General features: G+C 46.6%; 1 protein-coding gene across 1 annotated transcript in view; it reads right to left on the bottom strand.

Annotated features, from left to right (window-relative positions):
- Positions 1-24,775, bottom strand: part of KIF26B (kinesin family member 26B) — a 442,436-nt gene that overhangs the window by 403,816 nt on the left and 13,845 nt on the right. The window lies entirely within an intron of this gene.

Here is a 24,775-nt window from a genome sequence, read left to right as displayed (position 1 = left end):
CTTTTTTTTTTCTGGAATCTGGTTGTGGGACTAATAAACTTTTTTTTTCTGGAATCTGGTTGTGGGACTAATAAACTTTTTTTTATGGAATCTGGTTGTGGGACTAATAAACTTTTTTTTTCTGGAATCTGGTTTCCTTTTTCAAAAAATCAGGACAAAGAGGCATCAGCAGGACAGCACAAGGCCTTTACCCTCCTTGAAAAATGTGCGACCCTGTAGCCTCCCCGGTGCAGTGAGTGTTATGCCTATACCTGTACGTGCTGATTTCAAGACTGCTTGGAAAATTCTGCTACCCCAAAACCAGCCCCACCCACATCTGAAATGGAACAATGAGATAGTCACTCCTTCCGAGTAAAGCTCTGATTTCTACGAAAAGGCAAGTTCCTCCGGAACACGTAATAGTCATTTTACAATGACAATTTTTCATCCTCTTCTAGAAACAAAGAGAAAAATGTCCATGAAGGCAACTAGGGACTGAAGGGGGGAAGCAGGGGGTAGCCCCTGAGGGGGAGGGATGCACAGTTGGGAGGCTGGAGAAATTTATGAGCATACATGTACACTTCCACACACAAAGACAGTGACACTCTCCTGGGACGGAGAGTGTGCTGAGCAGCATCTGTGTGTAACACTTGCATTAATTATATTCCAAAATATTTAGGATTTCAGCCACAATATTCCTCCCTCAAAGTCCCCAGAGCTGCGGGAGATTTAAATATTTTGTCTAGGAGATTATCAGGGCTCTAGACAAGATCAACCAGACTCAAGAGACCAGAAGGAAAATAAAACACTGGTTCACGAAATTCTGTTCCTTGTTGAATACCATGTGCGGCTCAACCCTCTCCCAACCCTCACTGAGCATCTGTGAAGATGAGATGCAGGAGAGAAATGAGATTTGGGACTATTGCCGCCCCTATTGTGGAAATTAAAAATAAATAAGCCATAAAGGAACAGCCTGGTGAGATCAACAGGCCCGTATATTCCTCGTGGGGGTTAGGACCAGCCTGCATACCTTTTCACATCCCGTAGCACATATCAAGTGTGGACACGCGCTAAATTGCTGTTGATTTATTACTGGTAGATTATAAACAGTATGAGGGCAAAGACCGGGTTAGTTGGTTGACTATCAAAAATACCTTACACAAATGCTTGACCTATATCTGCCCTTCAATAAATATTTGTGGACTGTGTCACTAAATGAACGAATAGCAGATGGCTGGCTGGATAAATGAGAGATGCATGGATCAGATCATTTAAATCTGGAAACAAAGGAGCAGCCCAAATTCTCCCCCTTCAGCTACCCCCTGCCACCCAACTTATCCCTCTGAGTGCCCCCAGGCCAAGGAAGGAAGGCAGGAAAGAGGAAGGGAGGGAGGGCAGATGTGGGCGCGTGGGGGGGGGGTGGCTGGAGCGGCAGCGGTCCCTTACAGACACCAACACTTTGGCCTCTTTGGGCATGGGGACCTCGCACGCTACCAGGCCCAAGTCTAAAAACATTCAGATTTGCCTCCGATGGCAATTGAAAGTAATAAAAGTTGAGGAGTAAAGGGTTTTCTAGGCACTGCGTCAGGAGTAAGGGGACTTGAAGGCAATCATCCTTCAGGGCCTTGGCTGCCTCATCTCTAAGGTGGATGAAGTGAACCACATGTCCTTGGCCCCACATGCTCTGTCCCTGCTCCGGACTCCAGCCTCGGCTCACACGTCCTCCCTTCCCACTCCTCCCTGCCGCAAGGACCTCCTTCCCACCCCCGCTGCCCACTGTGCCTCCTTGTTGTCCCAGTCTATGTTAGGACGCCTGGGCATACCCTCCTGCAGCACTCTTTGCCTTTGTGCTCCCCCAACTGCAAATAATAACATTTATTGAGCATTTACCAAATATTAGGGTCCTCTCTAATCATTTGACATGCACTATGTGTTTTAATCCCTGTGGTAACTTTTGAGGTAGATATTTCTCCCATTCCCATTTTACAGATAAGGAAATCGAGATCCAGAAACACAGGTAGCTGTCTGAGGACACACAGCTTAGTAAGTGCCTGGTGTGGGATTTGGGCTCAGCTGTGTGTCTCCAGAGACGGCACTGACTCTATCCTGATTCAAACCTCCCGAAAGGCTGGCACTGGGTCTGTCTACTTGCCACTATTCACTCCGTGAATATCATCTGGAAGAAGGAAGGAAAGAAGGGAGGGATGGGGAAAAAGTCACAAGGCAGGATCTCATACCTTCGCTTTTTCTCCGGAGCAGCTGGATGAGGGGCCGCTCCTTGAGAGCGCGCTGGCTGAGGCAGGGAACTGTGGGGAAACACTCAAATGGAAAACTGAAACATACCTGTAACACTCAGGTATGTACAGAAGTGCAAATAATTCTGAAGCCATCAGAAGAATCGGATTGCTGTCTGTCCTGTGAACATCATGTACTTTACTTTTGGGGCATTAAAACAGCAAAATCTCCCAATACATCACATTAAATTTATAAAGGATCCAGCCCCAGGGGTACTTTAACTCTAGGCTCTATCTATTTCTGTAAAGTGTGTGTCGTTTACAGTGAGCATATGTTAAGTTTATAAATTTTTTTTATTTTTTTTATTTTTATTTTTTTTTTAATGAGAGAGAGAGAGAGAGCACATGAGAGGGGGGAGGGTCAGAGGCAGAAGCAGGCTCCCTGCCGAGCAGGGAGCCCGATCCGGGACCCGATCCCGGGACTCCAGGATCATGACCTGAGCCGAAGGCAGTCGCTTAACCAACTGAGCCACCCAGGCGCCCTATAAATTTTTTTTAAAGATTGTATTTATTTATCTGAGAGACAGAGAGCGTGCGCACACAAGCCAGGGGGAACGGCAGGCAGAGGGAGAAGCAGACTGCGTGCTGAGCAGGGAACCAGACACGGGGCTCAATCCCAGGACGCTTCACCTATTGAGCCACCCAGTTGCTCCTTAAGTTTGTAAATTTTTAAAATCAAGTACTGAAAATAAACCCTCAAAAACATGTACTTCTCCCTCGCTTGTCCCTGCTTCTCCAGTCCTCCTAGTGCGTAGCTACATGGCCACCATCACTGGCCATAAGCAACTTGTGTGTGTACGTCTTACAGAACAAGGTTATTATAATTATATTGAGCTAAAATAAAAGATCAGTCTTCTCTCTTCAAAGCGTTCTCCTCTGGAAAAGTAATATCCTGGGGATGAGGCAGGCCCCGCCCTCCTCAGGTCTTCCTGGCCGATGGAGACTATTCAAGGCTACATGTTGGAAGGATAATAAATAGGTTTAAACTATGCCACACACCAGTTCATTAAAAATAATAAATGTTCTCCTAGAAGGCCCACAGTTTAAAAGAAGATTACAGGCAGAGAAGCGAGAAGGCTAGGCAGGGCTTCCTCCTTATTTCTCAGGCCTGCAGTATCTCAAGTACTTAAGCTTGTTATTCATTCAACAAATACTTATTATGGGCCTACTATGGACAAGGAATTAGTCAAGTGCTGCAGAGGCTTCAAATATGAATGAGATATAATGCCCGCCCTTTAAGAGTCTCAAAGCATTTGCCAGAACCTTTAAAATAGAACCTTAAAACAGAACAGAATCAACTAGAAGTCGGGTTTCTTATCTCAAAAAATTGTTTATCCACCAAAACCAAAGGAGTTCTACTTTGCTTCTCTCAAAGAGTTTACCATCCAGGAGGGGAAAAGAAGATTGAATATAAATAACAACAGCCCCTGGTAGGCTCTGATAAAAGAGGTAATAGGATTGCGGCCAAAGGAAGGCATGCTCAGAGCCATTCGGATTTGGAGGGACTGACAATCACTTCTTGAAGGGTGGCATTGGGAAAAACTCAGATGGACGTGTAGGATTTTGATGGGTAGAATGGGCCAAGGGGAGTACTCAAAGTGAAGGAAGAAGCAGTGAAAATAAATTCAAGGAAGGGTCTGAGGTCCGTTAGACTACAGACTGTTTGGCTGGAACTGTGGTCCGCAAAGCCTCTCTGGGAACCTGTTAGAAATGCAGACCTACTCTGGGGGTGGGGCCCAGAAATCCATGTTTTAACAAGTCTTCCAGGTGACTCCGGAGCACTGGCCTGGGGCACAGGACACATCCAGGGGACCAGCCTTGGGAAGGGGGGTAGGAGACCTGGGGGCCTAAGGAATTTGCATTAAGTTCACCACTCGGCACAGAGCCAGTGAAGGCTTTTGAGCAGATCCATGACATTACAAGAGCCACCCTTTAAAACGTACTTGAAAAGCACAGGGAACGTTGTGCTCAGAGCCATTAGGAATGGAAAAGAAAATTCGGGAGACCAGACAGGAGGCCGAGGTGCAGGCTAAGAGGAAGGCAGACATCCTGATCCAGAGTGAGAATAGGCAGGATTTGGATTCGGCCACAAAGTAGCTGCTGGGGAGGAGACAAAAGACCATTTATTTTAAACCTCCCTAACCAGGAGAACGGTGGCATTGTTAAGCAGAGTCTCGCCATAGGGACAGCATCTAACCACTGTGTTGTATCTATAGCCATGACACAGAAGATCCTAATGCCTGACAGAAGAACACCAGAAGGATCCTTGTTCCACAGAAGGACAGCCTGAGGACCTAGCAGATCACTTCAGTCCCAGGCAAGGGCTCCCGAGCTTTGCCGTCCACGCAGGAGCATGACAAGCCACCGACTCTCCTCCGGGGTGCCATACGCAGGCCTGCCTCCTTCTCTCAGCATTCAGGAGGGGCCAAGAAGACCTGCCTGGGAAGATCAAAGGCAAGGACTTCACACGAGTGCAAATGCAGACACTCAACCCCAGCAAAATCACAGGTTCACGTTTGTGGCCCATTTCTCCCAAGGATGTCAAGTAACACGCAGCTTAGAGGGTGCAGCCCACCCAGCACACCTCACACCAGCAGGTGCAGATGAGGCGGCTCGCCAGCCCTGCACACCTGCTATTTAAACAATGGAGAAACAGCAGCAGGGTAAAACAACAATGCTATTCCCACCTCAGAAAGAGGAACGCTCCCCGAACTGGGTACCAAATGAGCAGCAGGAAAACATGGGCATAATTGAGGAGACTGCCCACATGAGTCAAAGTAACACGTGATCCTGGATTACCTGCCCGGCTGCAGGGACAGAAATGAAACCCAAGGTGGAAGATATGCAAGTGCAGCAAGACAGGAATGCAAAGGTGGCTTTTTAAAGATTTATTTATTTGGGGGCGGGGTAGGAAGGACAGAGAATCTCAAGCAGGCTCCACGCCCAGCACGGATCATGACCTGAGCCGAAGGCAGATGCTTAACCCACTGAGGCATCCAGGCGTCCCCGTTTTCTTCTTACAAAGCCAACTGAAACAGACAACATCATATCCGACTGCAAGCCTAGTGAGCACAATGGCATCAAGAAGTCAAGCACATTGGAGATGGTACACAAACTGGTGACTTCTCTTTGGCCTCCTCCCCCCGCAGAAGGCAGGAGTTACTGTGGGCTGTGCAGGCACCCGAAGTAAACACAGTTCTTCCCTCTCTTCTGCAAGATTGTATTATTTTAAAAAGCCAGCCGTACAGATGATCATGTAGCGGGATATAAAGTTTGAAAACTGTGTAACTTCTCTAGGTTCATCCAATAGGTAAGTCCCAAAAATGGGTACATGAGAATGGAGTTTTTGCAAAATGAACCAAATTTTTAAATATTTTAAAATAATATGTGCCCTTTGTGACAAATTCAAAAAACAGCTTATCGTACAAGATTAGCAGCCATTCACCTTGCTCCATTAATATTTTAGCCAAAAGTCAATCACTTTTTTTTTCTTGAGAACTTTCTAATTGTCTAGAGCATGGGCATGGTGCCCATGGAGCACCACATCCTTGCTTTCTACTCGCTTAGCGTCAATTACACCATGAGCCTTCGCCCTGTGCCTTGGAAACTTTTCATAAATTTCATTTAAATGACCACACAGTGTTTGATCAGATTGGTCATAATTCATTTAACCATTTCTATAATGCTGAACGTGTCGTTTAAGTTTCTTATAATCAGAAATGATATTTTCGGAAATACCTTTGTGCATTGATCTTTGTAGTTATGATTATTCCTTTCAGCGAGATTCTCAGAAGTGAAACTACTAGGTCAAAGGCAAAGAGTAACCTTTTTTTTTTTTTAAATAGAAGCCAGTTTTTTTTTTTTAAAGATTTTATTTATTTATTCGACAGAGAGAGAGACAGCGAGAGCAGGAACACAGCAGGGACAGTGGGAGAGCGAGAAGCAGGCTTCCTGCTGAGCAGGGAGCCCGATGTGGGACTCGATCCCAGGACCCTGGGATCATGACCTGAGCCGAAGGCAGACGCTTAACAACTGAGCCACCCAGCCGCCCGGCAAAGAGTAGCCTTAAGGCTCATCAAACTGCTCTCCAAAACAGGTGTTATCGTCGTGCCCTTGGCCATCTGAAAGAATATCACATTTTTAAAAAGCTTTGCAAAGCTGAATCAAAACTGGCATCTTGGTATTGTTGTGATTTGCATGTGTTTGATTCCTAATGGGGCTGAACCATTTTCCTTGAATTTGTTGGCCACTTGTGCTTCCCCTTTTGCAAAGTCTGTACATAAATTTAGTCCATTTATCTACTGGGGTCTTGCTGTTTACATTAAAAACGTGTACAAAGAAATTACATATGAAGTATGGTAACACTGTGTTCTAATTTTTCACATCCTCTACAGACTGGTTTTATTTACCCAATGTTCAGCTGTTTTCTGAGATACAGAATGCATGTGTAGCATCACACCTGTCCCTACATTCTCTTATGATACCTTCCAATCTCTTTTTGTCTTTCTCCCTTTTCTTTATTGAGACATATTTAACATAGAACATGGGGGAGCCTTTCATTCCTTCCAGCTTAGAATCTTCTCCATCCATTGATTAATCACCTGTATTTTTCTATATTTTTAATTTTTTTCTTACATTTAATTCTCTTACCTATTTAAAATTTATTTTAGTAGACAGTATTTTAATTACATCTTGAGGACAACAATAATGCTCACAATTTAATGGAATCTTGAAATAATTATTACAGTGATTAAGTTCATCATTATTTTGTCAAGTTAATTAACAGTGTTTGCAGAAGAACAAATATTGTATGATTCCACTTAGATGAGGTACCTACAAGAGGCAAATTCGTAGAGACAGAAAATTCTGACCTGGGCCCTGACTAATTATAATTAGAAGAGATGCCCAACCCATCAATAAAGGTGCCCAATAAATCAGGAAACGCAAGGGTCATAAACAGCCAGGCAGGCTTTTCTGGTACACAGCAGCTGGATATCTGCCCTCCTTCCAGGGATTATTTTATGCATATAATCAATTGTCAAACACCCTCACCTTTGGAGGTTTCTAAGGCACGCAGACAAATAACATTTAATTCTCTTCTTGGTCGGCCGTGACACCACCAATTCAATTGAGCTGATTATAAATGTCTCTTCATAGTAATGATCCAGTCCTATCTTCCAGAAAGCACATCCTAGCCATACCAACTCATCCCTGATCAATCCTTTCTTCAATGGATTCATTTAAAGGTTTTCTACACATGGATGACATCACCTAATAGGTGCTGATTTTACTAGTGTCCATGTTAGAAGGTAGCTTCTTTCCAACTGTCTTCCAAATCTCGGTGATACTTTATCACAATAAAAGCTAGGATCACAAATAAACAAATGTTGATATTTACACATATTTGGTATGCATCTATTATAGGGCAACTGAGGCATTGTAACACTAAGGGAAAACGGCCACTTTCTTGAAATCAAAGAACGCTTTACAAAGGTGCTGAAGTTTGAGTGACATCGGTGAGAAATGTAAGACAATCATTTCAGGAATCTTATGGAGGGAAAAGGAAAATGGACACTGGCACGGGAATTTGGAACTGGTGTGTTCAAAATCAGCAGACGCTGCTCTTGGGGAAATGAGACTGTTTCCACTGTGGGCAGCTATGAGGCCACACCCCACATCCTCCGATCAAGAGTCCAGACCGCATGCCATGTAATTCCGGGCAAAAGGCCCAGGAGACAGTCTCAGATGGAAAGGTTACGAACCAAGTGGCTTGGTTCAGATAACAGCTGGTACAGACAGAGGAAGGTCTGGACAAGAGGGTCCTGATGACATGGGCAGCTGGCTCGGAGCCCTTCTACGGGCTGTTCTCTGAGCAACTTTCACCTTCCGTTAACATTCTCACAACTCCAGCGAGGATGATCCTCTTCCTGGCCACAAAGAGAAGACACAAAGTTCTAACTTCTGGAGCATCACACAGGAGGAATGAGGTTTACCTTGAATTTAGGGTCTCCTTCAGAAAGAAAGGACCCATACATTTCCACAGCCTTAGGCCCACAAAGTCCTGAGTGCACCCCCAAACACACATTTCAAGACAGTCCAACTGCTAGTATAAAACCTGATGTACACATTGCCTCTTTGTGGTATAACAATACAACAGAGTGAGATAAACTTTAAATTACACTTTGCAGCATGTTAATGAACATGTTAACAGGGTGTGTTTAGCCTAGGAAATATCATTGCTTTTTTTGTTTTTTTTTTTGTTTTGTTTTAGAGCAAATGACATTAAAAAGAAAAGGATGACCATAGTTAACTTTCCAGAACTGGAAAATGTAAGAGAAGAATTTTAGAATCTATATTTGCCAGGATTTCAAGGAAAAAAAAATCACCAATGCAAGAGAACAGTTCACCATTTCTTTCCTATGGAGTATGTAAGATTTACCATATTGGCCATTTTTAAGTGTACAGTTTAGTGGTAATTCACATTGTTGTGCTCACTCCCATCCATCTCCAGAACTTTTTTTTCTTCCCAAACTGAAACTCTGTACCATTAAACACTAACTCCCCAGTTCCTTCCACCCAGACCCTGGCAACCACCATTCTGCATCCTATCTCTGAGTCTGACCAGTCCGGACTCATAATGTAAGTGGAATCACAGAATATCTGTCCTTTTATGACTGGCTTATTTCACTTTGCAAAATGTCCTCAAGATTCATCCATGTTGTAGCATTTCAGAATGGTCTTTCTTTTTTAAGGTTGACTTTTATGTGTGTGTGTTAAAATGTCACATATATAGTTTGTTTGTGTATCCATTCATCCATCAGTGGATGACTGGGTACTTCCATTTTTTGGCTACTGTGAATGAAACCGCTACTGATCATGGGTGTGCAAATATATGTTTGAGTCCCTGCTCCCAATTCTTTTCAGTATATGCCCAGAAGAGGAATTGCTGGGTTGTACAGTAATTCTATGTTTAATTTCTGAGGGACCACCATACTGTTTTCTATTATCAGTTGCACCACTTGACATTCCTACCAGCAATGCACACGATTCACAATTTTAAAGTTTAAAATGTTTGTGCAAGCGGAATTTATTTGAGAACTAGTTTCTCAAAACTTACCTTGTTAGTAGTTTGCAGAGCATAAAGGGAAATTTAAAATGTCTTCCCTAAATTGAGCTATTAAATCCAACCCAAACATAACAATATGAAAACATAATCCTAGAGCAAACAGAGGCTATCAGAGAGAGAGAGGTGGGCTTTGCTTGTTCCTACAACTGCCTCACTACCCGCCCCCCCACCTCATGCAGCTCACAAGCCATGTCTATGTCCTACAGGGTCTTAAATCTGCACCTTGTTTCCTGTCTCAATCTTCAGTCAGATTCTCACACATTCAAACCTGAATTTCTCCAAGATCAGAAAGGTGATCCTCAACCACAAATTATCGTCAGCTCAGTCTTGAGCCCAAGAACATGAATTAATCTTAAATCCTTTGTTGGTCCTTCCATGCCCTTAACCAACTGACCCTATCACATGACTAATAAATGCTCTAATAACCAACTGTTTAACATCAGCTTGTAAGCCATGAAAACTAAGTTACCATCTCATCACCCCCACCCCACCATGACTACTCATTCTGTCACAAAACTGAAATGCCAAGAGCCTTCCAATCCACATTCCCCTAAAGCACAAGAGGAGGCACTGAGCATCTGGTCAAAACAAGAACCCGAATCATCCCTTTTACTGTCTCTTGGGCTAGTCCAAAGCAAGTGACCAAAGAAACACTTCACTTCATTAGCCAAACCACCAGTTATCCGGGTGGCCTGGGTGGCTAAGTCAGCTGAGCAACCAACTCCTGATTTCGGCTCAGGTCATGATCTCAGGGTCATGAGATCAAGCCCCATATCAGGCTCCACACTGGGCATGGAGTCTGCTTAAGATTCTCTCTCTCCCTCTGCCCCTCCCCACTCTCTCTCTTAAAACAAACAAATAAACAAACAAACAAAAAAACCCCACCAGTTATCCAAAGTTCTTATTATCTTTTATTGTGGACAATTAAATTGTAAGAAAACTACTGGACCTTTTGTCCAATATTATCACACCTCCCCTGGTGGTGATGATGACAATGATGTCACTTTAATTTCATAGACATTTCAATTATTGCATTTGATTCTTGTCTAAAAGGTAAGCAGGACAGGTATGAAGACTCCCACTCTATGGAAGACCAAATTGGAGGTAAGTTCCTCACCACATGGCTCTCAGAGCAGAAAGTGGGACGAGAGCCCCTAGGAGTTCTGACTCCTGACCTTGGGACCTTCCACTGCCCTGCAGGGTTCCTCTCTACAAACAACAGCATTCCTCTCTACACAGTTATTGAAATTCCCTTTTCCTCACTGGCACAGTGAGGTTGCTTTATCCCGGGGCATAACTTACTAAGGCTGCTTTGCTGGGTTAGTTGCACCCAAATAATGTGGGAAATGAAGACTCCAAGGAAGGTGCTGGTGCATGACGTGTGGCCTGAGGTAAGGAAGCAGGTCCATCCTTTGCTGGGGAAGGTTTCACACAACTCTCGGGGGATGCCCCCAGCATCTCCACAACGCACCTCTGCCTACACCTCGTCGTGGGGGGATTTGTTGCTGCTCTTATTTAGAAAACCAGCACACATGGGGGCGGGGAGGGGGGACCCAATTTGAGAAAATATAAACATTAAAAATATGAGTAAACTCCTATTTTGGGGAATTCCTGATGTCGGTCGTTAAATTACCAGATGACGGCCCACCCCTGTGATGAAGACTGCAAAGGGCAACCCCTCAGGCTCTGCAAAGACAAAAGGCAGACGACAGTGTTGATGGAGCACAGAGCTGATTTCAGAGCAGTGAGACAACCTAGGAAAGGATGTTTAGATTCACTTAGTCCCAACACAACATGCCTCTCTGGATACTGTCCAGACTCTCCCCTCGCTATACCATTCTTGAACCACATCTTATCAGGTATCTCCAGCTCCGCCTTAGCACACAGCAGGCTCTCAAAAATGTGCGTTGAAGTGAATCTGAATTGGATGATTAGCATAATCCCAGAGAAGCAATACAAAAAATTTGGCTCTGAAAATTAACTGTGGGTTTGAGTGTCTTGGATTCCAATCTAGAATCATATGGTTTCCTGTTGTACAGGGATATAAATACCCAGAGAAATGTTTAAGTAAGTGCTCTGGAAAGACTTTCTCGATGTAAACAAGAGACGCATTCAGCAATACATCTCTATCTACTGTGGCAGTAATAAACCTATGTCAATCCTCTGGGGTTTCGGAGGAAGAAACCAAAGAGCCACATTTGCTAAAAATCATCTACTATATATTATACAGCCTCGGTCTGTACCCTGGGAGTGGGGAGGTTTAGGTGTGCTTCCATATTTAATAAGAGAATTCTGAAAAGTTCATTTCAATTACACCAAGGAGAACCTGCTCTCCAAAGGTAAACCATGGACATGTATCATTTTGTGATGAGAACTGGTACTCCACATTTGACTTGTTACACAAATGCAGAATTTTAAATACTGGCTCTCTTCTTATTTTCATGCAGGAGAGATGACCCCATTTGATTTTCAGTACTTCCCTCAAGATTTTAAACTCAAGTGGTGGATGGAACAACATTAAACATGAAGCAGAGCTTCCCTGGAGAGAATGTGCACACAGTGCATACTTGTGTGTACAGATGATGGTCTGCAGGTATGTGTACAAACAACCGAGATCAGCACCTAAGACCAACCCATGCTCTCCACTATCACTCAGTTTGCCAGAGGGCTGAGCTCTGTCTGGCAATGTGCCCAAACTGTTTTGAGACCTGGCCTGGAACTCAAGTTACAAAGTATTAAAGTTCATCTCGAGAGGCTACCACTCAACTTGCTTTTATGATTCATGCCTCAGGAGGGAACATCCTATGAGGTCATTGCATCTCGTGACTTCCATCCTGTGCCACTGGTCTTGGTTTTTGGTAAAAATAAGCCTAGCATCTCACCTCTCCCCCTCCCTTCCCCAAAAGTTATAGCTGATCCTTGGGGGACTTGAGAGGGAAACCAAAGGTGTGCTTAAGAAAGCTCCTGCACCTTTTGCAGGAGGGTGAGGGGCAGGATGTCAAACAAACAAACAAAAAAACAAAAGCAAAAAAAACCTCAAAACACTGAAAGCAAGAATGGAGAGAGAGCTTTATCAAGTAACTACATGACAGCACCCCAGCAAAAATCTTGATCACTGCCTGCCCTTCCGACAGCTTGCCTGGCAGACTGCCCTGGAGCCACGACTCAATTGCGCCATCCCACAAGGTCTCGCTCTGATGGCTCATTTGCTTTGTCACCTGTGATGCTGGTCAAGAGGTCAAGCTTTCCTTTGCTTAGTGCCAAGGTCCTGGAGTCCATCTCCTGCCTGCAAGTTGCCCGTGTGACCATTCTCCCCGTCATCCATCCAAAGATGCGTGCAAGATTCTGGCAGGGCTATCTATCCCCCACCTGTCCACGTGCCAACTCTCACGGCCATCTCCGCAGTCTTGACACTTACCCAGCATGGGATGGCCACTAGGTATGTTGTGTTAAAAAATAAAGGGCATCAAAGAAAATTCACATCTATCTTACTGAAACCTGAATGAGTCCAGGAAAATTTTTTACTGTAGGAAAAGTGAAAGATCTTAATTAAGAAGTGGACCATAGACCTAAGTTGAAGTTAAAACTATAAAACTCTTAAAAGAACATACAAGAATGAATTTTCATGACCTCAAGTTGGGCAGTGAATTCTCAAATAAGACACCAAAAGCACAGCAACAAAAGAAAAAGTGGTAAGTTGGACTTCATCAAAAATAAAACATCTGTGCTTCAAATGACATCATCAAGAAAATGAAAAGATAAGTCACAGACTGGGAGAGAACACCAGCCAATCACATAACTGATAAGGAACCTCTACCCAGAATATATAAAGGACTCTCACAACTCAGTGACAACAACAAAAAGCCCCAACTAAAAAATGAACAAAAGATTTGATTAGACGTTTCTCCAAAGAAAACCTAAGAATGATGAATAAGCACATGAAAAGATGCTGGACCTTACTAGTCATTAGTGAAATGCAGATCAAAACCACAGTGTGACACCACATCACACCCACTAGAATCAAAAAGACAGACAACGGAGGACGAACATCTGATCTGTTGCTGACGGGAGCATAAATGGTGCAGCCACACTGAAAAACAGCTTGAAAGTTTCTCAAGACATTAAACATAGAGTTACCACATTCAATAGCAATTCCACTCCCAAGTATCAGCCCATAAGAACGGAAAATATATGTCCTCATAGAGACTGATGCCCAAATGTTCGCAACAGCGTTTTTCATAACAGCGAAAAACTGGAAATAACCCACATAGCCATCCACTGGTGAACAGGTACACAGTGTGTATATCCACACAACGGAATGCCATTCCGCTCCATGCTACGATGCAGTGAGCCCTGACCACATGGTGCTGAGTGAAAAAGTCAGTCACAAAATACCATGTAGTGCGTGATTCCCATGCATAAGAAATGTCCAGGATGGGTAAATCCATAGAGAGAGAAAGTAGAGCCGTGGTTTCCTGGGGCTGAGGGGATGGGCGCATGGGGACTGATTGATAATGGGCAACACATTTCTTTGGGGAGGGACAGAGATGTTCTAATATTACTGGGGACAATGGTTGCAAAATTCTGGGAGTATACTAAAACCCACCAGACTGCACATTCAAAATGGGTGCATTGTATGGCATGTAAATTGTATTTCAGTAAAGCTACTGAAAAACAGAAAAGAATGATTCCACATTCCTGCGTGTGCAACAGTCTGGCCAACAACAAACAACCTGGTCTCCAAAAGTAGCACCAGCCCACCCTCGGTGGCCGGCACCGCCTCCGTGTCTCACAAAGCCGACACTAGAAGGATCTTGCCAGCTACACACCCTGTCTCATCTTTTCCCTAAAATCATGATTTCCCAAGAAAACCAATCCTACAAGGAATCCAAAGAAGAAACCAAAACACAAAGTCCTTTTAACCTGAGGCTAGGTGTCTCCATGCCTTATAACCCACCCACCTCCACACATACATTCTGCGGGTTCTCTCAGAACACAGCCCGGTGGAGTCAGTTTCATTTTCATCTGGGTTATAATATAATGAAAGAAATCATCATTTTCTTCTCTCTCCTTTTTTTTTTTTTTTTTTTTTTTGCTTTACTAGTACATTTTTCTCTCCTGAATTCTCCTGAGCTAATGTGATATGATCTTGAAAATGTACACCACGATGAGATCAGGAGGGGTTGGCAAGAGCCCGTGCAGTAAGCTTTGGCACCCGAGCTCATCGATAACCTACTTTCATGTGAAGAGAGAAAGGCCCGATCCGTCCTGCGAGCCAAGGCCACCAGGCAACCGAGCCCCTTCTCGGGGGGAGCACTAATTGCTGCTCACAAAGCCGGCGGCATCTCCTCCAGGTGATCCATCAGCAGAAACCACCATAAAAGCAGCAGCAGAGGAAGGGGGACCAGGGTAGAGAGGTTAAACAGCACGAAAGTGATTTCAAGGGAGAGGAGGGATTGAGTTTGTGTGTGAGGGGGACAGAGAGAAGAAAGTGCAGTGCAGAAGGTCCGATGAGAGCCGGCTAAGTAACAGGCAGGGCACAGGTCTCCAACTCCGACTGGCTGGGCTGGGGCGTGGGGGGCAGACCCCCACCCACCTACCCCCAGCCGAGGACAAGAGTCTGCTCTCGATTCCAGAGGGACCCAGATACCGCTCTGGGCAGTATGTTCCCATGGCTGGGGTTTGGTTCTTTCCACAGCCCCCCAACTTACCACTGCCACAAACCCGCCCAGCATCCTTGGCCAGAAAGGCTAACCTGGGCTCAGGACTGCACTGCAGGTGTGTGCATTTTTAAAAGTGACACCAGTACCCTCTCCTAGCCACTGGACTATGGCCCCCAGCACCTAAAGTTGGACGCTCCAACCGAGGACAGAGACAGGAGTCCCTCCCACACTGAGAACTGGGAAGGATCTGGGGTACCGGGGCACCTCCACGCTTGCCCTGCAGCCTCTGTAACCCATTTAAGGACCCATTTGTGTACACCCTTGTCTCCTCTACGAGTTGATCAACCTCTTGAGACCAAAGTCCAGGTTTCATGTGGTTTGGAAGCTGGAACATGTAACACAGAGAGCGGCACATGCGGGACGCTGCCGAGAGGGATGTTCGAGGAGTGAATGAGTGATTTAATGAATCATCTAGGTCTTTCTCCCGAGAGCATTCTCTGGAGTGCTTCCAGCACTGTTTTATTTCAAAATAACTTAAAGCAGGGAGGGCAGAATGGAGAGCTGTTCAACGGGTTCAGAGTTTCAGTGTGAGAAGAAGAGGAAGACCTGCAGGTGGACGGGGGGGAACGGCTGCACGGCGTGGACGTGCTTCAGGCTTTACTGTGCCCTTAAGATGGCAAACTTGGTGTGTTTTACCACAGTTAAAAAAGAAAACGCTTAAAATAAAGACCACCAAGACACAGCTGACTAAGAATCTGATCACCGAAAAGACTAAGAAAAAAGCACTTTAGCAGCACTTCTTTTATTTTAAAACGCAGCCCCAGGGGCGCCTGGGTAGTTCAGCTGGTGGAGCATCCGACTCTTGTTTTCTGCTCAGGTCATGATCTCGCGGTTGTGAGGTCGAGCCCCACCTTGGGTTCTACACTCAGCGTGGAGTCTGCTTCAGATTCTCTCTCTCTCTCTCTTTTTCTCTCTCAAAGATCCTTAAAAATAAATAAATAAATAAATAAATAAACACAACCCCAAACCCAGGGTAGCAGCTCCAAGGTCAAACTCAGTTATTTGGTTGTACTTGAAAGTTCCAAGCTCCTAATACAATGCCCAGCACATGTTAGATGTTCTATTTCCTGAATGTTCTAGAATCACTTGAAGAAGCAGCTCCAGGCATAGAAATCATTGTGGTGTCCAGGCTGTCTCCTGTAACAGAACAGGTGGGGTGGGATTTGAGCTCGGCACGGTCCTCTCCTAAGGGACAAGGCAGTCTCTGCCCGGATGCATGGTGCCCTCATCTGGCAGCCACAGACACTCCCCGCCTGTACCCCCAGCCGGCCCTCCACCTGCAGCGTTCCCTTCCTGAGGGGAAGCCAAGCCGAGTCTATACCAGCTCAGTGTGACCCCTCCTCCTTCTCTCTAAACAAAAAGCTGCAATCACCCACACACCACGTCTTTCATTTTCTCAGCCAAAACACAGGCCCGGAGCCCATTAAACTCACCATCAGAAAAACCTGGGTTCAGGGGGCTCAGAAGAGCAGTTTGCACTTAGTCTCAGGTGAAGGGTCATTTCACTAATCAGAAACAGGCCCAAACTTCTACCACCGTTATCCATCACCAGAAGACAAGTAAAATCAAAACCAAAAGGCAATGAATCCCAGCGCCCACCCCCACCCCCTCCCCGCCATAGCGAGCGGCTCCCTGGAGGCCGGCTCGCCCAGATGCCCGGGTGCCAGCCACCACCGTGTCCACATCAGCTCCCCTGGTCGCCCTGATGAGCTGCCGCGTCAAGCTCAAGGGCACCCACACTAGCCCACGCTCCTCATGACCCCCGACCCAGGAAAAGCTGCAAGGAGGGTTACTTAGCACGCTCCTTTGTTAAAAGATAGTGTTTGCTCAGAGGGAACTAGGGATCCATGAAGGCAGGGTTGTCTGTCTTTGCAGAAGTTACAGCAAATGGCCTGCAGGGACCACGGCACAGCTTCCTGCAAACTGCCTCTTCACCAAAGTACCAGAGTACTAAATGCTTCATACCAGGTTCTGCTCATAAGTACACATCTCCTACAAAAGTCACAGAACGCATCATCTGAAATTCAGCGGCGCCTGGGTGGCTCAGTGGGTTAAGCATCTGCCTTCAGCTCAGGTCATGATCTCGGGATCCTGGGATCAAGCCCCGCATCAAACTCCTTGCTCAGCGGGGAGTCTCCTTCTCCCTCTCTCTCTGCCGCACCCCCCCCCACCTCATGCTGTCTGTCTGTCTCTCTCAAATAAATAAATAAATCTTTAAAAAAAAATAAAGAAGGATCATCTGAAATTCAGCGGCACCATCACCTGTGGGCCCAACCTGTCAGCCGTAGCCCCCACAGCAGCTGAAGGCACAGTTAAAAGCAGGAGTGACCCACCGGGTGTCCCTGAAGCCTTATATTGAGCATGAAAGGCGTGAACGAGATTCCCAAGCCTCCCCAGCATCTTGGGGAGCGTAGCTGATGTGGCTCATTACATAACACCTGTCAGGGCCTCCGGCTCCTTCTATGCCCTCGGCTGCCAGTCTCCCTCCCAATGGCAGGCAGCTTTAATCCAGGGAGTTAACAGGGGTGGGTACGGATGACCAGCAGGCCCAGAGTCTTTTTGCTCCTGAGGGCAGGCCCAGCTATAGCAAACACACAGGGAAATCTGGGATAGGAGAATATCCCAGACACCAGATGGGATGCCAGGAGGAAAAGAAACAAAACCCAGCCTAGACCTCAAGGATGCGTCTTTCTCGAACGTCTCTGGCCCCCTTCCACAGAATACTTCCTACTTCCTAGTAAATTCTGGTACGGTCTCCGTAGACCGTAGATCTATTTCTTCCCAAACAACCTTTTTGGAAAAGTAACCCCACTGTCTCACAGGGAATAAAAATGGAGGTACAATTTCACCACTTTCAATAAAAGCAACATTTCCATGCTTGCGGCTCTACCCTTTGAACTCTAGCCGGGAAGAGAAAACAATTAGAGGACAAACAAAAAGAGGCTTTTGAGGAAACAGGAATACAATAAAAGAGATCTCAGAACTTAGATTATGGCCTCTTTGTTCTTTTCAGATCATAGCTGGACTCAGTGACTCTCTACATCTTGCCACAAAATTATATCTTCTAATTTTTTGTGCCTGTTGTTTTTTGTTTTTTTCCCAAATCTCTACTTGACAGAATCTCAAAGGATCTCAGCCAATGGAAACCGGCCGCAGGCTGGTATTTCTAGGGTGAGCCATGGAGACCCTCACGGTCAGAAGGCTACCCTGCTTCCTACTTCATTACCCCCGGCAGCTCCCTGTTCTGGGGCTATGTGTTCAAGTCACCACCTCGCTGAGCCCCCCGCCAGTCATGCCCGCAGCACGGTGACCCACCAACCACACCCAGGGGAGGAGGCTCAACTGGACCCGAGACCGGGCAAGGAAGAGAGTTTCAGTCTTCTAAGATGGTTTCGGACCTGCGCTCCTTTTTGGGGGCGCTAAACAACGTAACTAAGATTTCACCCTTTCTCGAGATTATCGAAAGAAAAAAAAAACAAAAACCCGCGTCTGAACCTAGTGCGTTGTAATTCACATCCTTCTACCGTATATGTTCACAGATAATACACATGTAGCTTCTAGACACGCACCCTATGTTCCAAGATTGTAGGACTGCATCGTTGATATTTTTGTATTGACATAGGCAATGCCTTTGACAAAAATGTCTCTAGAGACTAAAGCCCCACTCTTAGACTTTCCCATGCCTACTTCTCGCTGCGGTCTAGCGCCTATGTCACCCTATCCTTCCTCCTTGCTCAGCCCAAACGCCCCGGAGTCTGGAGGTGGATTGGCTCCAGGCTGTAATGGGATCTGCAGCCTTTCACCTCCGGGTCACCATCCCGAGTCTGGGCCACCTCGGCAGCATCTGAAAGCAGTTACTGTGCCGTGGATGGCTTTGCCTCAGACAAAAGCCACTGTTCCAGCCTTTCACCCTGCAGGACGTCTCAAGCAGGAAAGGCAGTAAGGAATGAGCAACGCACAAGCCGCCAGAAGAAACTCCATATTAGCCAGAACCCACGAGAATGGTTTGAAGGAGAACCTTTGCGAGAAAAGCCTGGGGGTTTTAGAGTCTGATGTCGATGCTATGGGGGTAAGGGACGCTATGGCCAAATTCCCTTCCCGCAACCTGGGAAGAGTCAGACACCTATTATAAAACGGCAAGTATCTCGTGAAGCCCTGAAATCCCACCAACTCAGAACGGCAGCGCTCCAGAAGAGAGCAGGCAGGAGTGTGAGGCTCTGAGTGAGCTCACTGGTGACGGTGATCAAGGCCCAGACAGTGCCTGGCATGGAGCAGATGTGTCCGAACACTTGCTGAACAGGACCGAAGAAAGATCTCTTGGCCTCTCTCTCCTTTCTTTCTCCAGTTTGTCAAATGAAGTTAAGACAGGACCCCCCCAACCCCTATATCCAGCCATCACATCCCTGTAAGGAATGTTACAGAGTTGGGAAACCAAGTGGCAAAGGCCCAGTACAGTAACCTCAAAAAAGCAGCTATTTAAATATAAGGTTGTATCCACCTATCGAATCTTTAAAGGCGTCCGTTTGGTCCAACTCCAAAAACGCAATGCCCACAATAAAATGTGTTGGCAAATTCAGAAGAGAGTTGCTGCCACTGAACATATCGCTGTCAAGAACCTAAGAGCTCGGGGCTCCTGGGTGGCTCAGCTGGTTAAGCGACTGCCTTCGGCTCAGGTCATGATCCTGGAGTCCCTGGATCGAGTCCCGCATCGGGCTCCCTGCTCGGCGGGGAGCCTGCTTCTCCCTCTGACCCTCCCCCCTCTCATGTGCTCTCTCTCATTCTTACTGTCTCAAATAAATAAAATCTTAAAAAAAAAAAAAGAACCTAAGAGCTAATAAGTCATTTTTTTTTTTAGTTTACTGCAAAATGTGCAATATAATCATAGTACTATATTAATAACTATTATGCAGGTGACCACTAATGTGCTGCCCTCAAAAAGATGAACTGGCCAGCCTCATGGGTTTATTCAGTGAGGATGACAGCCCGTGTAAAACCTTCAAACTCTTACAGGCACAAATAAAAAGGCTGCTTCTCAGAAGGTAAGTGGCAGTGAGGGGCCAATTCCCGCATCCCTCCACAGGCCCTCACCTGGCCCCGTCCCTCCCACGGGACTGTAGGGAGGCTCACAGGGAGGTCCCCATCCTATCCCCGCCCCACATCCACTGCAGGACACGGGCCTGGGTCCCTAACCTTGCTGAGTTTCCTCATCTGTGCAATGGGGACAGTAACCATACCCAATCATAGGATTGAATGTGATTGCACATAACGTGCTTGGAAGCAGGTGGTGGTCAGACCAACAAATGTTGTCATGATCACCCTTCACGAGCCACTGGAGGAAAGTGTCCCTGCCCAGGCAATCCACGGGGACGTCTCTTCCCTTAGATCACTATTCTTTTTTTTTTTTTTTTAAGATTTTATTTATTTATTTGACAGAGAGAGACACAGCAAGAGAGGGAACACAAGCAGGGGGAGGGGGAGAGGGAGAAGCAGGCCTCCTGCCAAGCAGGGAGCCCGATGCGGGGCTCGATCCCAGGACCCTGGGATCATGACCTGAGCCGAAGGCAGACGCTTAACTGACTGAGCCACCCAGGAGCCCCTAGATCACTATTCTGTGACACAGTTTACACTGCTGTGGGTGGCATGGGGCGGGGGGGAGTCTACATAACATAAAATTTTAAATGCATTTTTAAATGCATAGTTCAGTGGCATTAAGTACATCCCATGTTCGTGCAATCACCACCACCATCCATCTCCAGAACTTGTTTCATTTTCCCAAACTGAAGCTCCTTATCATTAAACGTCAAGTCTCCATCCCCCTCCCCCCAGCCCTCCCATTCCCCCACCAACCATCACTCCACACCATTCCGTCTCCATGAATTTGACAACTCTAAGCATCACCTGTAAGTGGAACCACACAGGATTTGTCCCTTTGGTGACTGGCTTATTTCACTCAGAATAATGTCCTGGAGGTTCATCCACGTGGTAGCAGGTGTCCAAATTTCCTTCCTTTTTGTATATTAAGGAAATATTATATATATTAATATATATGTATTTTATATATTTCCTTCCATTGTATATATGCCACATTTTGTCTGTCCACTCACCCGCTGACGGACCCTTGGGTTGCTCTCACCTCAGGGCTGCTGAATAATGCAGCTGTGAGTGTGGTGTAGCACTGCTATCTTGCTGTCTGACGTGCTTTCATTGGTTGTTAAGCCAGGCATATAAAGCTCACGTTGTCATTTAACTTCTTGTGAAGGCGGTGTAGGGGCTCCCCTCTTTGGACACTTTACGTCTGGCAATACTGCGATCCTCAGGGTTCCTGCAGCCCCTCTCTGTTTGTGAGATGCCTGGAATACCTCGCCTTCTTCAGCCTTCGCCCACCAGCTCCTACTCACTGATTAGCCTCAATGCGGCCATCACCCCTTCTGGAAACCATCTCAGCCCACTCCATAGCTGGCCGTGCCATCCCTTGCGGGGACGCTGTGAAAGGGCCACAGCACGGTGGCCTGGAGCTCAGCACCCGCCCACCCCCCAGGCTGGGAGGCTCAAGGGCAGGGCTGTGTCCTAACCACCTTTCTGTCCCGGTGCCAAGTCCGGCCACCACACACCATACAGTAACAGCCAAAGAAATGTTGGCCAGACCAAGAGATGGACAGACATGGAGCATGAGAGAAGTAGAAAATAAATACACTGGATGTTAATTGTGTGGAATGAATCCTGGGGTCAGGAGGTCACCATCTAGAGATGCCAGTTTTACTTTTCTCTTCTATAAAATGGCAGTTTGGATGCTAATATTTAGTGAACACCTACTATGTGTCAGACAAAACACACCAATGAAATAATTATTCCTGTTAATGCTATTATCCAAGTAAGGAAACTGAGGCAGAAAGCAGCAAGTCCCTCTAAGTCCACAGAGCTGCAAATGACAGAGCCAAGATTCACACCCCAGGGGTCTGGCTGCAGGAACCATGCTCTTAAGAGCAAAAGTAACCCAGGGGCACCTGCGTGGTGCAGTCAGTTGAGCATCCAACTTGTGGTTTCAGCTCAGGTCCTGATCTCTGTGTTGTCGATCCTGATCTCAGGGCTGTGGGATGGAGCCCCATGTTGGGTTCTGCACTCAGGAGGGAGTCAGCTTGTGACTCTCTCTCCCTCTCTTTAAAAAATAAATAAATCTTTAAAAAAAAAATAGCAAAAGTAACCCAAGACTGCAGAACCTCTAAGGCTCCTTCTCTGCTATAGTTCTAGGATTATGAAATGCTAATGATTCAAAAGGATATTCTGAGGTGTCCAGGAGTAGAGGTGACAGATAACATTAAAAATTCATGGTGTTCATTTAAATCGACATATTATATTGAATTTTGCCCTGTGTAAGGATTATAAAGAGGGCTTGGAAAGTTCGTGATCCTTTTAAAAAGACACTGATGTGTGCTCTACAGAGAGCAGTGAACACTGCTGTGCTTCTTTTCAGAACGAGCGCGACCCCATTCATGTCTTGGGGAAAACACCAGCCCACTTCCTTGTTACTCTGCCCCAGAGGACTTGAAACCAGCCTAGTGAATTTCCCCTCTCACTGCGTGGCAGATCCAAGCCTTGGAGGGAGCGGGGTTCCTTCATTACTGCAGACCCGCCTCCAGCCTGGATGTGAGCGTGCGTCACCATCTCACCAGACAGCAGAGGCAGTGCCGTATCAACCATGCAGATCAACTCTCAGATGAAGGCAGAAATTAAATCAGGGGCCCGTGTCCGGGCGTGTGGCCTTGAGCTTGCCCTCTTGGCTTAGTTCCGACCAGTGAAACCAGGCTTCCTCCCTGGAATACCTGGGACTGTTCTGAGCATCTGGTGAGCACTCCCACATTTCTGTTATTCTCCAAACCAGAAATGAATACAACCACATGAAATGGAGCAAAAACAAGGTCATAGCAACTAACAAGAAATTCAAGGGCCTCCAAACTAGCTGATCCAGAAATACCTAGACTGGAACCCACCCCGGTGAAGGAGCCACGCTCACATTTCATCCCTGTGGCTTTCACTCTTCTAGAACAGGAGGCCAGGTCAGGGGGCAGGCATCACGCCCCTCCTCACCATATCCTCCCACCAGCATCCCCTCCTCCAGCAGCCTCTTCCCTCATCTCCCAGGATGTTTCCATCATACAGAAGTGGAAAGGGGGAGATTTTCTTTTCCCCAAAGGCCAGAAATCCCCGGAGAATTCACATGTTCAAAAAAAAAAAAAAATTACTGTCTGGTAGGTGCACAGATCCCAGCAAAATGTAAAATTCATAATACCATGACCACACTCCAGGGCTCAGAGTTCAGGAGATCTACTATGGGCAAAACAATAAATCCTACTAGAGCCTGATGGAACCTCGGGAGCCAGAGGTTTTCCGGGTGATCCCCGGCAGCCCCCCACACCTCTCCATCATTCTGTTATCTCCTCCTGACCACCATAAAGAGCCATTATGGAGAATCACTAATAACAAGGAGTACTCCATAAAAAAAAGTAAATTAGCACAAACTACCACCAAGAAAAAGCCCACAGCCAGCAACTTCCTTCCCCGGGGTTGCTGCCTCACACAGGAAGCAGGGAGCCTGATGAGGCCTAGGAAAACCACACCTTTGTATTACACTTGCCACCCTGGCTGCAAAAATGCTCATCAAGCCATCCTTAGCAGACTTGCCACGGGCTTCCCCTTCCTGCGCTCGCAGGCCGCCCAGACAGTCCGCCATCCTTCCCCGCTCAGTGCCCTTGGAATGGCACCGCCCGCTTTATGAGCTGCCTTGGCCTCCAATAAAGGTTCGAGCCTAACAATGTCTGAAACCTGAGACTGGCTGTCTACCGCGTTACCAGCTTGCGGGCTTCCTCCCGGGCTCCTGCAGAGTGAGCACACGCATGCGCGCACGTGCACTGCCCAGCAGGGTGGAAAGCCTTCTTAGAAATTCCAGAAAGAGTTACCGGAGCAAATTTAGGGGGAAAGGACGAGAGGAGAAACAAAGGCTCTGACATCTGGGAACACGATCGAGGAAAACACGCGGAGGGTGTGCAGTGCTGAGTTGGGCGTGCCCGGCGGCAAGGTGTGCAGTCAGCCTCCGCCAGGGTTGGTGCAGAGAACCGAGTGCAAGAATGTGGAGGGTCAAGTACACTCCCGCTGCTCTGTGCCTGCCCTCAACCGTGCGGGCACCACTGTCCTCGTCCCGCTCAAGGTCAGATGAAGCTCTGCTTTAGTATCTATAGGGCTCCCTGAGTGGGATGTGACAATGCACATACCAAGTGTTACAGCTGAAATAAGAGGGGGACATCTCATAGGAAGCGGACGGGCTAAAGACAAGCTGGGTTAGTTGTCGGGGAAGAAAAACAAAATGGATAATGAATGAACGGACCTTGTCCACCCCCCAGCTTGCCACCTGCCACCTCCTCTGACTGCGGGCCACCGTTCAAAACGGCGGGACTGTTACGCCCAGGTCGTGGGCTCGGGGGATGTAAATATTGGTCTAAACAACTGAGGCCTTGTCTAAACATTCATAGGAGCAGAGGGAAAAGGGGGGACCAAAGGGGCGAGAAAGGTTTTAGAAAAAAATCTAGATGTAGAGGTTTTTTAAAAAGATTTTACTTATTTATTTGAGAGAGAGCGCACAAGCAGGGGGAGGGGCAGAT

The sequence above is a fragment of the Neomonachus schauinslandi genome, chromosome 6 (assembly GCF_002201575.2).
Source record: "Neomonachus schauinslandi chromosome 6, ASM220157v2, whole genome shotgun sequence".
Classification (NCBI taxonomy): Eukaryota; Metazoa; Chordata; class Mammalia; order Carnivora; family Phocidae; genus Neomonachus; species Neomonachus schauinslandi.
This window is presented reverse-complemented; position numbering and strand designations above follow the sequence as displayed.